Source organism: Antechinus flavipes, chromosome 1, assembly GCF_016432865.1.
Source record: "Antechinus flavipes isolate AdamAnt ecotype Samford, QLD, Australia chromosome 1, AdamAnt_v2, whole genome shotgun sequence".
In the NCBI taxonomy this organism is placed as follows: domain Eukaryota; kingdom Metazoa; phylum Chordata; class Mammalia; order Dasyuromorphia; family Dasyuridae; genus Antechinus; species Antechinus flavipes.
The window spans coordinates 159,811,640-159,824,615 of NC_067398.1; the positions used below are offsets into that span (position 1 = coordinate 159,811,640).

General features: G+C 31.4%; 1 protein-coding gene across 1 annotated transcript in view; it reads right to left on the reverse strand.

The window, feature by feature from the left end:
* The window catches only part of POLK (DNA polymerase kappa), an 88,238-nt gene extending 85,139 nt beyond the window's left edge, over positions 1 to 3,099 (reverse strand). Inside the window, exon 1 of the mRNA XM_051992110.1 lies at positions 2,950 to 3,099. The gene's annotated coding sequence lies outside the window, so the exon portion shown is untranslated. The remainder of the gene's footprint in view (positions 1 to 2,949) is intronic.
* Between the last annotated feature and the right edge of the window lie 9,877 nt (positions 3,100 to 12,976).

Below are 12,976 nucleotides of genomic sequence, written 5' to 3' on the forward strand. Positions count from 1 at the left end.
CTTAGCACTTTTTGTCACATAGTAAATGCTTAATAAATAATCTATATACAGAAAGAACTCATCTTCCTCTTCACATTAGTAGAGTTGAAGTCCTATTCACTTTCTATTTTGTGACAAAATATTCTAATTAACTTTAACAATAAGGCTAAAAAGGCTATAAAACTATTAGAATTGAATTTAAGGAACTACCAATATTAAATTTTTGTGTACTATATTTAGCTTGGCATGTAAACCCAAGTAAGCTATAAAAGTACATTTCTCTTTCCCCTAAAAAAATTGGAATACCAACTTTTGTCATAGAGAAAGTATTAATGACTGAAATTATTATATATTATATCATATAATATGTTACATATTACATTATATAGTAAAATATTTTGAAGAGTGGTATATATTTGCAATTGTTGTCAAATGCCATATACATTTCCAAAATGATAAGAGAATGATCAAACATATTAAGAATACTAAGAAGTATCCTGAAAATATTTTTAAAAATTCTACACAAGGGTATACTCATACATAATAATTAAAATTCTATTATGGTACCAAGCACAGCACTCACTACTGGGGGAATAAAGGTCAAAATGGACCATTTCTAATTTCAAGGAGCTTGGATTCGACTAGAAGAATATTCACTGCATGTTCAACAGTAAATTTAAAATATAAGATTTACCCAAAATAAATACAAATTAACTCCAGGGTTGGGGGGAGAAAAACATCTGGGAGAATCAGCAAAGGACTTAGGTGGAGCCTCAGAGGAAACAGGAGTTTCAAAAGACAAAGTAAAGAGAAAGAGAATAGCAGGCATGGGGAACAAAGGCAAGAATATGAGAGACAGATTGCTGTGTTTGGAAAACAGCAAATAGATCAGTGTGGTGGGAACAAAGACTACATAAAGAGAAGTAATGTCTATGAGACTTACAGATAATTGAGTGCAACAGATAGTTGCAGATATGGGACTGAAACTCAGAAAAGACATGATATGAATATAGATATTTGAGGGCAAAGCACTATAAATTCATAGTGGGTTATCAATTCCATTCCTTAGTTTTCTCCAATGACATGTGGTCACACTAGAAGCAGAAAAAGTATATGGTAAAAATTTATTAAGGTAAAATTATAGGCAGCTAGGTGGTGCAGTGGAGTCGAAATGAAGTGAGTTAAAATTTGGTCTCAGACACCTGACACTAACTGTGTGACATTAGGCAAATCACTTAATTTTGATTGTCTAGGGAGAAAAAAAGAAATGAAATTATAGGGATGAGGATTAGGAATGGCAGAAAGTCAAGGAAATGAGGGATTCAAGGGCAGTATCTAGTAAAACATTTAGTGGTTGTCCAGGGGTCAAGACTATTTATCAAAGGAAGTAGAACAAAAATAAATGATGGACTGGGAAAAGAGGTATGGGTTAAGGGCTTAGCCCTAGAGTTCACCTTAAAGATGAAAAAAAGTTTAATGTATATGGAAGAAAGTAGGAGAAAAGGAAGTTGTAGTTGTAGAGAGGAATTGAAAATTCTGGCTTCATTAAAGTGACAAAACTAGACATGTTAAATTCTAAAGTATAATTATGTTTATTTTACAGCTGCAGTGATCAGAAATTTGATACAGTTAAAAATGTCAAGAAACTGAATAGTAAAACTGTTTAAGAAGTCATGAATATTAACATTAGACTCCTTGAAGAGGATGGCATGGGAAGAAATAAAGAATTATGAAGATAAGCTTGATTTTGTGAACTTAATTATTACTTAAAATGTCTAAAGAAGCAGAAATTTATAAACAAATATAATTTATATCTTTGAAGTGTGAAAAAAAAAGTGCAAAGAATAAAGTGATGAATTCTCTCTCAGATTCAGGCCAATTCCAATGGTCTTGTGATGGAGAGACATCTGCACCCAGAGAAAAGACTGTGGGGACTGAGTGTGGATCATCGTATTTTCCCTCTTTTTGTTGTTTGCTTGCATTTTGTTTTCTTTCTCATGTTCTGCTTTTTTTACCTGATTTTTCTTGTGCAGCAAGACAATTGTGGAAATATGTATAGAAGAATTGCACATGTTTAACAGATATTGGATTGCTTGCTGTCTAGGGGAGGGGGGAGAGGGAGGAAGGAAGAAAATTTGGAAGGCAAGGGTAAATGCTGAAAATTATTTATGCATATATTTTGAAAATAAAAAGCTTTAATAATTAAAAAAAATTCTATATCAGAACTTTCCCCACTTCAACCCATCCTCCATTCTTCTCCCAAAGTAGTTTTCCTAAAGGTAAAAGGAAAGCCTATCTCTCCCCTATTTAATATACTCTTGTAGCCCCCTGTGCGCTCCAGCATCAAATACAAAATCCTATGTTTGGTATTCAAAGCCCTAGATAACATTGATTGTCTATTCCAACCTATCCAAGTCTTCTTATACTTTATTGTCCACCTTCTGCTCTTCAGTCCAGTGACCCTGGCTTTCTGGCTATTTATGAATAAGATACTACTCAGCACCCTGGCATTTTCTCTGGCTATCCTTCATATATTCTCCCTTCTCATCTTCACCTGGTTTCTCAGGCTATCTTTAAGTATCAACTAAAATCCTTTCTTGTATAGGATGCCTTTTCCAGTGCTTCTTAATTCTAGTTCTTGCTTCTTTTAATTATTCCTATCAATCCTTTATTTAGCTTGCCAATTCACATTTGTTTGTTTTCATCGCTCCCCCTTTCCACCCATTAGATTGTGAGCTCCTTGAGGGCAGGGACTGGTTTTCTTTTTTCTTTTTTTGTCCCTTTTTATAACCTCAAGGCTTAGCATAGGACCTGATACAAAGCAGAGTTTTTAAAAGCTTACTGATGTCCTTTGAAAGTCTAATAAAAAATCAATATCCTAAGAATCTATTTAAGAAACTGTAATGGTTAAAATGAGAAAACTGTAATGATTAATATTAGTAAAATGCCATAAATATGAGGAACACTCACGTAATAAGGATGTCTTCTGTAGAATTCTTTGAAGGGTCTGAAGGCAATTTCTTCAATAATCACTTTTGCTGAATCAAACACATTTAATTCAGAAATTCCCTACCAGATATCTCAAATGACATCAGAAGTTTTAGAGAATCCAAGTACATTTTAACCTACAAATAAAAAATAAAAAGAAATGAACTTTATTACCAACTTGGGAATTTCAGGTTTTATGCATTATTTTATTCTTTTTGTTATATGTAGATTTGTAGCAATCTACTTTTGTAGACTGCTTGGATAAAAAACTCAAAAGGCACAAATAAAAGAAATCATAGCTGCTACTACATTTCAATGGTTTGTAAAAACAAATATCACACATAGGTCTTAATACTGGAAATGCTCTTTTCAAATAGTCCAAAATACCCTGTAATCTTATGGTCTCTCTGATATATGAATGTAGCCTGGACTTCGACCAGATGAATGATTACTAAGATACACAGTGATTGACATAGTGACAAGACGCTTGATTGAGGCTTTTTGCCCATTTCAGAAACCGTTGCTTTCTGTGTGTCAATGGAAATAAGAAATATGGAATGATACAATTTTATAATTTCTACAAACTTCTAGTTCACAGAAGTCTATTAAGATAAACATGTAATTAAAAAATTTGCTAAGAAGAGGAAAGCTCAATCGACAAGCATTTCCTAAGTTGCTGCTATATATTGGATGCTGTGTTGAGTTCTGGGAATAAAAAGACAAAAAATAACAGCTCCTGCTGTCCAGGAGCTAAAATGAGACTGATGAGATGAAATTCAACTAGGCAAAAGTTGTATTCGATGAGTTTGAGGTATTCCCTTTTCCTCCTTTTCTTCTCAGAAATCTTTTTAAAAAAAACAGTTCTTTCAATTTGTTGAATCTAATTCCCCAAAGCATTATAGTTTGTTTCCCTCTAATTCTGATGGTTTTCTTGTGATCTCAAATTTCTGTTTATTTCTCATGAAATGATAAAATCTTAGATGCGAAATTTCTCATTCCCTGGCAACCTGTATATGTATGTAACACAAATTAAAGCATTTCATGTGAATTAAGTTAACAAATTTATAGGTATCTGAATACTTCCATTCATCCCACAAATGATTTAATTCAAAATAATTTAGTAATCAAATTACATTAACAAGTTTTGTTTTCTTAGGCTAAATTAACAAAAGTGAACATCTGTAAAAAGTGCTTTTAAAAAGGTATTAACTAAGTGTCAACTTCATCTGACATGTTTATATTTTAGTTTGCTCGAGAAGAGGAAAATTTTCTATTTAAGATGTACAGTTTCCATGTCTGCAGCCAAAAATCTGTTCATGTCTCAGTAAAACATTTATAATAATGCTATTATTAAAATCTAAATGCTTTAAATGAATTAAAGGAAGACTTGTCAATCTCTAAACTTTAAGGAGGGGTAGACTTTTACTTCTTTTTTTTTTCACTTTATAGAAATCTCAAATGTCTCTGCAAATAAAAATAATTTGAATTATTTTAAAAATTATATTTCATTTCTTAAATTTGACCTGTGCACTTTATAACTTTCAGATTATGATTTTTCAGAGCACACCTCTGCAATGATTCTCATTTTAAACTTTATCCCATCTCTTCAAGGACAGCTCTCTTTAAAGTGTTTGATCCTTTTCCCTCAAATCTCCTCAAATTACCACCACAATCATTCCTCCCCTTCTAATTCACAATCTTTCTTTATCTGCTGGCTCCTTCCCTTGGATCATAAAGAGGCCCAGATATACTCAAATTGTTATTTAAAAAAAAAGAAAAGAAAAAAAGCAAATCACTTGACCTAGCCATATCAAAGTATTGTTCTATTATCTCCTCCCTTTCATGTCCACACTCATTAAAAACTCCTAGAGTTATTTGATGTTGCCTCCTTTCTTTTCTCTTCTTAACTCTCTGCACATTGTCTTCTTATCAGTACTGAAATGAAACTGCTCTCCAATGTACCAATGTTCTCTTAATCACCAAAAATCAATGGTATTTTTTCAGTCCTCAAATTTTTTAACCTTTAGTTGCATATGATATTGCTGACCACTTTCTATTCTTGATAACTCTAATCATCATCATCACCATAATCATCATCGTCATTATCATCTTCTTCTTCTCCATAGTATTTTCCAAAAACATGCAAAGACAGTTTTCAAAATTCATCTTTGCAAAACCTCATGTCCCAAATTTTTCTCCCTCTCCCCAAGATAACAAGCAATCTTATATAGGTTAAACATGTGCAATTCTTCTAAACATTTACATATTTGGCACAGGTTAAACATATGCAATTCTTCTAAACATTTACATATTTGGCATGCTGCACAAAAAAATTCAAATAAGTGACAAAAAACACAAGGAAAAACCAAGCAAACAATAACAATAAAAGGTAAAAATACTATGCTTTGATCCATATTCAGTCTCCATAATTTTCTCTCTGTATATGGAAGGTACTTTTCATCACAAGTCTATTGGAATTGCCTTAAATCACCTCATTATTGAAAGCCAAGTCCATAATACCTCTAATCTTGATTTTTAAAAAGTTGGTGCTGTCTCTTGTGGTTCTCTTGTCCGATTTCTCTTTCTCAGTAGTCTTTGTTGAATTATTGTGTTATGCCATCTTTTGTCAGCAAACTGGAGGCTTTGCCCTACTCTTTTCTGCCTTTGTGATCTCATCAGTTCCTCTGAGTTCCATTATCATCTCAATTCAGATAATTCAGATCTAGAAAATCAATCCAAACTCTCCTGAGTTCCAGGCCTGCATCATCCACTGCCTACACTGGATATTTTGAGCAGAATATCCTAGAGACCTCTCAAAATCATTAAAATCTTTCCTCACAAATTTCTCTTCAGAACTTCATTTCTGATGGCATTACTCTTTTAGTCACTCAGGTTCTCAATCTCAGGTATTCCCTATACCCTATAGTCCTTTACTTGCAGTGTATATCTAAGGAGCTGGTAAATAGTTCTATTGCAATAGGCTTCTAAATTGTTCTCCCTGCCTTGTTGCATCATCATCAGCCTTGTTTATCCTTCATAGTCAAGCTAAACTGAGAGGCCTAAAGTACAGGTCTGACCTCGCTCTTCCTCTACTCATACTACAGGGGCTTCCTATTTTCTTTATCACTGAATATAAATTCTGTGCAGCATATAAAAAGCTCAACATAATTTGGCTTCCAATTTACCTTCCCAGGGTTACTCTACCTTTTTTCCTTTGTGGGCTCTGTGGTAAAGCTATACTGACCACCTTCTTGTATCCCCAACATGCCATACCCTATCTCACCTCTGTGACCTTATGAAAGGTTGTATCTCCATGCCTCATTCTTATCTCATCTCTGCTTCTTGGAATTGTTAGTTTCTTTCAAAGCTCAGTTTAAGCACTACCTTCTATATGAAATCTTTCAACTGATCACTGCATTTGTCTTAATCTTTCTCTAAAAATTACTTTTGTTATATTTTTTATATATTTACGTACATATCGTTTCCTGTTATGTAATGTAAGATCTTTGTGGATAGGAACTGTTTTACAGCTTTATAAACTATTATTGTGCCTGAAATATAGTAGATGTTTAATAAATGCTGATTGGTGAACTACTTAGACTGGGACTAATAACCGCTTAACAATGGAACTAATTGACCACTCTGATGCTTAATAAATTTCTGATTCGACAATAGGTGAATGAAAAGTAAAAAATACAACTAATTAATTTTATTTAAGGTAGTATTTTCACATGCAACACAAATTTCCAAATTAAAAAAAAATTGTATTTAAGACTAAGTGTTGACCTTAGACTATAGTAATCATAAGTGAAAGTAAATGGTATGATAGTGCTTTTATTTTTAGGAATAAAAAAGTACCTTGTATGTACAAGTTACTATTACAGTAACTGGTAATTATTTATCTGTAAAAATTAAAATTTGCAGTGCATGTTAAATGTAGCTAAAAAGTGAATTGGGTATGGAAAACAAGTTGCTGGTTGCAACTTGATTAACTTGATTCAGACTCAAAGGAACTGTTAAATTAATTTTTTTAGTGAGGCAATTAGGGTTAGTAAGTATTAAGTGTCTGAGGCCATATTTGAACTCAAATTCTTCTGACTCCAGGGTTGGTGCTCCATTTACTGCAACAGATAGCTGCCCTTTATTAAATTATTTATGGTTGATGAGATATGAACTTTTTAACATGCTTTTCTAGTTTTTGCTCTAAATTATATATAGAATCATAACACACAAGGATGAATTATATCTTCACAATTATTTTTTAAAATAAATTTCCTTTGGAGACAATTGCCAAAATTAATTGGGGTGAGGGATATTTTGCAACATATACTCTATGTATGTAATCTAAAAGAAATAGCTACTCTCTTTGAAGATGATGAAAACAATTGAGAATGTAGATAGTTGTTTTTCAAAGCTAGAAAAAGAACCCATGAAATAGAAATAGCCAAATTTTAATTTGTTTTTATCATCTTTAAACAGTTCAAAAATGTGTTCATTTTCTTCCAAACCAAGTCTAAATATATAAATTATATCATCTTTTATTTATGATTTTCCTCTAAGTAATATTTTTAAAAGTGAACATAAGATAAAACTTTCAGATCTCATATTCTTTAATTTGATACATGTTCTCTAAACAATTTTAGAAAATATTGCTAATCTAAATGTTCAATAACCATAAATTATATTTTCGTGAGCTGTATATTCTACAAATAGCATGTGTGTTATATAGCATTTACAAGATAAATCCCATTTTTTCAATTTTTCAGTAGAAGGGAATCCTAGAATCATAGCAATGTTAAAATAGAATAAACTGTATCTCTAATCAATTGTTTCTTACTCAAGAAATAAAACAAAAATTTCAACAATATATATTTTCAACAATATATGTGTCAAGGGATTTCTCAATGTATTAGAAAGCAAATGAAAAATCTGAAAGGAAATGTGTACTTGCAATGACAATGGAGAATGGCATCACTATTTACCCAATGTTGATATACTTTGAGTTCTTCAGTTTAAAGGGATTTCATACTGTTCAAATGAGAATGTCAAATAACACAGGGTTTTTCTAAAATGTCTCTTGAATACTAAGTACAAAACTAAAAATTTTAGTGTAATAAAGGCCATGAAATTTACCCATTTTCCCCTGTAAACTAGGAACAAAATTTTTACTTCAAACGCATTTTTCTTTTCTTATGAATTTCAAGAAACAGAAGATGACACAAAGATAGAGAGAAGAGGAATCTTCTTTGTAGATATTCCCAGAGTGTGTTCCAATATGAGTAAATGAAAGGGGACTACTATGCAGATAGTTATAATTCAGACCTTGACAATCTGTTGCAATGGATAAAGATGCAGGGATGTCCTACCAAAAATGTGACAAAGAGTCTCAAAATTTTACCTTCAAAATCAGTGATCACAATGTAAAAATAAGACACAGGAAAGGAAGGCAAAAGAATGCATGTTTTAAAAAAAGTACAATTTAGGATCAAGAAATAAAAAGATCTAATGACTCATCTATTACTTGAAAGTCTTATATACAATGAATACTTACTTCAAGAAGGTAACTGAAAGGCACTAGACATGGGTAGTTGCAATAAAAAAAATGAAGCTAATAATTTTAATCCCCAAATCCATCTAACTAGCTGTCTATTTAACTAGCTGTCTTCCTTTTCAACTAATTCATTTCGTTGACTGTCTATATTATTAGTCCCATCCATATTAAAATGTTAGACAATATAGGGAGTCCATCTAAATGCATACTGAAATCTGAGCAATAGATATTCCTTATCCAGTTGGTTTTTTCTATATCAATGGACTGGCCAAAATTCTTTGATTGCAGATGTCTTCCAGGATGTTCTGCAATACCAATTAACAGTGTCATCCATAAAATGGGAAAGATCTTGCTATCTATATTCCAGTTGGACTTGGTCTCTGCACTGAATGTTCTCTATCACAGTGGTGAATGCCTTTGGTGAGAAAAATTTCCATTTTATACCTTCACTGTTATTTATTATCAAAGGATCTATGAATAGTTCTTTTGTTACAAGTTCTAAAGAGTCCTGAATGATCATGCCATATGGATGGGTGATACCTTGATGTAAAGAAGCCATATTTGTTTTTTCTTTAAACAGAAGACCTAAGTTATGTAAAATCATGCATATTTCTTTCTAAACAAATTCTTCCTTATTAATTGTAGCAGCATTCTTATTACTCTAATTCATATCACAAATACTTTTAATTTTTTGGAACTTAAAAGAAACATTCTAATGAAAAAAACCAGTATTTTTGTTTCTTCCTAAGGTGTCACTATCAAATATATGCATTAATTCAAGAGCATAGTTTTTACAAGAAAAAAATCTATTCTTTAAGATTTGTTAAGATTAAGAGGAAAAATAATTCTTTGCTATAAAGAATGACTCTAGGATTAGAGAGGGAAAAATGCAAAAAGGAAACCTAGGCAATGTAAAAACAAAAATATTAGTAAAAATCTATTTTAAAAGATTGAAAGATCTGCAAAAATTTAATAATTCATATATGGATATATGACTAAGAGGTATGAGCTGACCATTAGTTAACTCTGAGTATAAATAGGCAGGTTAGGCCCATCTAAGACATAGTGAGAAGTATTTTTAAATATTTCTTTTTAAAATGCACATATTTTTAATGATAGAAAATCCTGGTTTCTGTGAACCAAAGATATTTATTTTACAAATCAATTTACTTATGGAAGCTCAATTTCTCATTACTTTTTTATTCTGAGAATCTGAATTCCACTAGTTTTTTGTTTAGGGTATTACCCTAAACAAAGTAGTAGTACACTTATGCTCACAGTCTCATAGTCATCTCTGACTCTTTATTTGCCAAGTACTGAGCTTTCTGTGAACTTAGATAGGTTCTCATATTCAAAGCCTTTATGACTTGATAGAATTTCAGAGCATATATTCCACTGGCAAAGCTTTCAAGATCTTAAGACAGTCAAATATTGTAAATAAAGATTAGTTGAATTGAAAACAACCACAAGTGTTGCAAACTTTGTGTAAAATGTACAAAATCTTGTCAGGATTCTTATATGGTTTCTCTCATCTGTTGAGGACCATGCTTTGCAGCTACAAAAATGTTGGCCCAGGAAATATGGAATATATGTTAAAGAAAGTAAAGTTTCTACCATAACCCATCTGCATATTTCTCTTCCGTTGGGTTGTAAATTTATATTGTTACCAAACTAATGTCTTCTCACATTATTATGTGAAATTTTACTAATTTCTTATGATAATAATAATTTACAGCCAAAGACTTCATTAAAACATTGTTTTAGTTATGTGTATTTTTGAATTTCTTTTTATAATCTTAAAAATAATAAATTTTAGACTAAATGTTAGATAAAAAATTATATTTCTAAAATAGGCAAACTTTAAATATAAATTTCCAAAGAATATATAACCAATATATTTCATAGAATACACAAATAATACTTAAGTCATATTAAGAATTTAATTATTAATAACTATATGAAATAATAAAAGACCAATAATAAGCTTTTTCTTTTTTTTTCTTACTTAAAAGTTTTATTGGAGAAAAATGGATGTTTTTGTTTCAAAAAAAAAAAAAACAAACAAAACAATTGTTACCTGCTCTAAAACCATATATTTTGGCCAATCATCTAATTTAAATACATCTAAATTTTCAAAACTTACATTCTACGTAAACTCTGTTATAACCTACTTGATTGCAAGGGCATGTAATAGATGTTGTTCAGTAGAAAGTTTATTAACGGGTTATGTTCAAACAGTTCTAAATTGTGGTGTTTGAAAAGAATATTAGAAATATACAATTATAAGTAGATTGACCAAAAAAAAATCTATTTATTTAATCAACATGAAGACATAAAATTCAGGGAAATGTGGGAACATTTGTATTAACTGCCTATAGTAAAATATGTATAATCAAGAGAACAATGTATATTGTAGTTTGTAGAACAGTAATAAAAATGAAAATATCACCAATAAGAAGTCAAATTCTAATTGAATGAAAAACTTATCAAGGTTCTGGAGAAGAAATAATAAAACACAAATTCTCACTTATGGTAGAAGTCAAGAAACCTAAAATTAGGTAAAAATTTTAAATCCGGTGAGATCCACTCTCTGTAAGATGGTTTTTCTTTGTCATATGGGAATGTGACTGGTCAGTGGTGGTTGTAAAAAATGACAGCATCAAAAAAATGTATTTTTTAAAAATCATATTTTTACTTCCCCTTTTTCTTGGTGATAGGCTAGAATTGTTTCAAGCAGAGAGAGGGGAATGGGAAAAGAACCTACTACTCAAAGTATTTGTTTCTTTCTTCCTCTTTTGCCTCATGTTGGATATGTGATGTTTTCATGGGGAGCATTCATAATGAAGTAAAATCAGGACCAGGAAGGGGCAGTGAAAGGCTGGTAAGGGGAAGAGGAAATTTGAAATAGGGTCTGCAGCAATTAGTGGGAAGGAGATGGTAGAAAAAAAGGAAGGGGTGTTATAATTATGTTTAGCTGGGATGATTGCAATGTGAGAAATATTGTTGATTTGGTGTTAATACACGGAAGATTGCCTGTAGGTTCTCCCTCAGTATAAAAGATAGGAAGTCTTATTAAGAACAAAAATAACATTCATGTTAAAGATAATTCCATTGTAATTTCTTCAAGGTGATAGTAAAGACAGTAATAAAATGAATCATAATGTATTCCAATCACTGTAAAGAGATCTTGTACTTGGAAAACTTGAAAACAGTTTAGTTATATAAAGGAACAAAGTGGCAAAACTCTAAAAAAAATTTCTCACATTAATGACATTAAATGAAGTAACTTCACCCTAAGTGAATAGACATTGCAAGAGCTCTGCTAGTAGTTAAAAAGGTATAATTAACTTAAAATGCATAAATGTAATATAAGTAGATTTTTAAACACATATGAGGCTTTCACAAATATAAACTATACTATGAAAAATTTCTCAATAATGCATTGTCCATTTTAAAAGGAATCATAATTTTAAATGTCAAATGTGCTTTTGAAAAACCAATTTGGTAACAGCATCAGTTAAAATTTGATTATAATATCTCAAGTTCGAAAAACATTCTGGATTTGTAATTCAATGAAGATGAAAGAGTTTTTGCACCTTATTTTCTGACAATTGTGGCTTTTAATGTTCTAAGTTCATTTTTAAAAGCTTTCATTTTAATAATGATAGTAATTTGGTTCCATACTATGAGATTACAATTTGAAGATATCACGGTAAAACAAGTAACTCAATGTATGAACCAGGTTAAAAAACAAAACCTAACCATAATTCGAAATTCACGGCTTTTAAGTCAAGGAAAAAAAAAAAAAACCTCTGGAATAGGAGAGGCACAAAAATCGCTCTCCCCGTTTTTCCATATCATCTATCCATGGTCATATAGCTAATTAAGGTTTTTAAAATAACACACATAACAGGGTTCTGGAAATTTTCACATTTCCTCTGAAGTTCTATTTTGATAGAGCCAAAACAAGTAATTCTAATGCAACACAAAAATACAACTTAAATCAACCAGTACCACATGCACCCTCATATAAAATTTATAAGGTAAATTTTGGAGAAAAAGATGTATTATAAGTTAAAAGATAAAAAAAAAATTGGGGAACAAGAACCCTAGGACAGAAGGCCCACTGCGTTTGTTGGGAGGTGGAAAGATAGATTTGAGTCACCACCACTACAGCTCCCTATTTTAACTAATCTTTCTTGCTAACGAGGTTGTATGCTAAAGACAGTCACAAGAAGTATTCTCTTAAGGAAATGGCCCGGGAGCCTAGCCCAGTCACTCTGCCCTAATTCTAGCTTTGTATTTTTATTGGTGAGGGTACAGGTCAAAGAAAGTGAAAGGTAACAACTCCTCCTCCCTCTCTGAAAGCAATAGAGAACTCACCTCCAAAGATCATAGGGTTTGGAAAGTAGAAATATCTACTTTAACGTTTCACCTTATTCTGCTCATTTTACGGAG